We start from the raw sequence: 3,000 nt of genomic DNA, 5'->3' as shown, positions 1-3,000 counted from the left end.
CACAATTTGTGTTCTATGAGTGTAAGAAGGGAAAAATAGATAGTGGGAATGCACTTAGCAGTATCTGGCACTGTTCTCTTCTGTCTCTTAATTTATATTTTAAATAAGCTCAGAAAAAGTCACTGAGTTTGGGTTAAGGTGATTGTCGTACAGCCAGGGACCAACTACTCATCTCCTTTTATATCATCCCTCCTTTCCTAAAGTGTACTTTAAAAAAATATTTTATTTATTTATTTTTAGAAAGAGGGGAGGGGAAGGAGAAAGAGTGGGAGAGAAACATCAATGTGTGGTTGCCTCTCATGTGTCCCCTACTGGGGACCTGGCCTGCAACCCAGGCATGTGCCCCGACTAGGAATTGAACCAGCAACCCTTTGCCTCATAGGACCGTGCTCAATCCACTGAGCTACACCAGCCAGGGCCAAAGTGTACTTTTTAAAACAGATTTTGTTTATTCATTTCTAGAGAGGAAGGGAGGAAGAGAGGGAGAGAGACATCAATGTGTGGTTGCCTCTCGTGCACCCCTCCCTCACTGGGGACCTGGCCCTCAACCCAGGAATGTGCCCCAACTGGGAATCCAACCAGTGACCCCTTGCTTCGCAGTCCAGCACTCAATCCACTGAGCCACACCAGCCAGAGCCCAAAGTGTACTTTTCAACAGGTCTATGAGATCTTTGAGTGAAAGATTAAGAGCAGAGTAACTCAACTTCAGTTCAATGATGGAGAGGGGCTCTCATCTATCTAATTATCTTCTAAAGCCCAATGACCATCTCTTTCTAAGATTATAATGATGTAGCAGATGCTCTGGGTACCCCACCTATATCCCCTTAGCATTTACCTATCCTGCGCATGTCAGCCTGATTCTCAGCTGCACACACCTGTGTGTTATTGCCTGCGGGCCTTCTCTGGCTGCTATACTTCACTATTTGTGAACATGTAGCAAGCCTAGAGGCTTGCAGAATTGATGCTCACTTTCTAGAGCAGCCCTCAGTCAATGACAGTCAGGACTTGGTAGATAAATACCCCAGTTCTCTCAGCCCCCAGGTAGAGTAACTCTAAGATGTATTTTCTATATTGTCTCCCAGACTTTTCTAGTGGGATTATGCTCTAGTTGGTCGTAGTGATAAGTAGTTTGATGTACCCTTTACTGGCAACCTTCTCTTCCTTATTTCCTTTCTGGTGATGTTTATTTTTATGTGTCAACTTGGCTAGGTCATAGTACCCAGGTTTTGGTCAAACACCAGTCTAGGTGTTGCTATGAAGGTATTTATTCGATGTGATTTATATAAATCAGTAGACTGTGAGTAAAGCAGACTACTCTATATATTGTGAGTGGGTAAGTGGGCCTCATTAATCAGTTGAAGGCCCTGATAGAACAAAGACTGATCTTCCCCCAAGCAATAAGGAATTGTACTTTTACATAGCCTTTGGACTTGAGCTGCAACACTAACTCTTCTTTGGGCCAGATTTCAGACTTTCCAGCCACTCCCTATTCTTTTAGACAATTCTTATTTCTCTCTCTCTCTCTCTCTCTCTCTCTCTCTTTACACACACACACACACACAAGCACACACACACTCCATTGGTTCTGTTTCTTTCTGTAAAACCCGAATATAATTCCTTATGCCCTTAATGGTCTTTCTCCGCAAAATCACTTATATTCAAATTTCTGTTTGAGGATCTGCTTCTGGGAGGATGCAAAGTCAGTCAGATGGGCCATTTGCCAATACATTGACTTGGTGGTCATATTTATTATCACTGTGAATCATGGGAAAGGAGAATCCACACCAACATTTTGGGTAGGCACTGAGGGCTACTACTTGGTTCCCAGCAATGGTCTGAACATCAGAACTCACTGCCTCCTCTACCATAACACTTCCTACCAGAATGCTACCATTAACATAACTCAATAACTAACTTCTCATTTCTAAATGCCTCCATTTATGTTTTGAAGAGAGAGAATCAGACTCATGTGTTTGCCCATGGGTAAGTCAACTATGGTCAGGAAAGTGAAATCATGTGGAAAAAACATGACTGTTGAGTGTGTTGGAGGTGTCTAATTTTTAGAGAACAGGGAATGGGCATGTACACAGATAAGCATCTACTACGCTGATATTGAAGCTTTCTTTCAATTAAAAAACAGCATTATTAGCAGTTATAATGATAAAGAACATAAATTAGGCTATGAAAATGGGGTTACTTATGGATAAATTCACATCCATATAAATGTGAAAGCACAATTCACTGTGAAGATGGACTTGTTGTCAGGAAAGATAAAACTACTTCAGATTTTATTCAAGGAGGAGCCTCCATGTATATGGGCTTCCTGCAGGTGAAAAGGATTCAACCTGTAAAGATGGAATAAAAAGTGAAGAAAGTATTCCAGTTTCATGTGGAGAAAATATTATAGATACATCTCAGTTGGGCAATAAAATTAAGGCATTTTGTGGGTCTGGGCTTCTATACCTATACTCTTTTATTACATAATGTGTCAACAACATCTAGAAACTCACTCTCACAAAATCATGAATGTATGATCTTTTTCCTCTGCCCTCCATGGTGTGTTATTTATTCTTCTTTGATGGTGCTCATTAATTGTGACTCTGTAACAAGTCAATAACTTATTTGGATTCTTATATAGCAGGTTAAATATCTTTGGACCTTTTTAAATGGATATGTCAGTGTCTTTACTGAATCCTATCTGTATTTATAGCACTAAGGGGAGAGCGGCATGTGTCTTCTTGGGAAGGAAGAGACTGTTATGAGGAAAGTTCCTTCTAGACAGAAACAGAAACATCTACCTCTTCCAGCCTGGATGGAGAATGGAAAGCAGAGAATATCAGCAACAGGAAAACATTTGTGCTTCCTATTTAGAATTCAAGTGTGGAGACTGCCAGGCAGAGTGGACTCAGGGCATTTGGTTGTAGCCATGTATGTAGCAGCAGAGTAAAAATGGCAGTGTGGCCTGATTAGGTAGTGTTCTGATTATCCATTGATATGTAA

The sequence above is a fragment of the Sturnira hondurensis genome, unplaced genomic scaffold, assembly GCF_014824575.4.
Source record: "Sturnira hondurensis isolate 20B ecotype Veracruz unplaced genomic scaffold, ASM1482457v3 Scaffold0008106, whole genome shotgun sequence".
NCBI lineage: Eukaryota > Metazoa > Chordata > Mammalia > Chiroptera > Phyllostomidae > Sturnira > Sturnira hondurensis.
Note: the sequence above shows the minus strand (reverse complement) of the source record.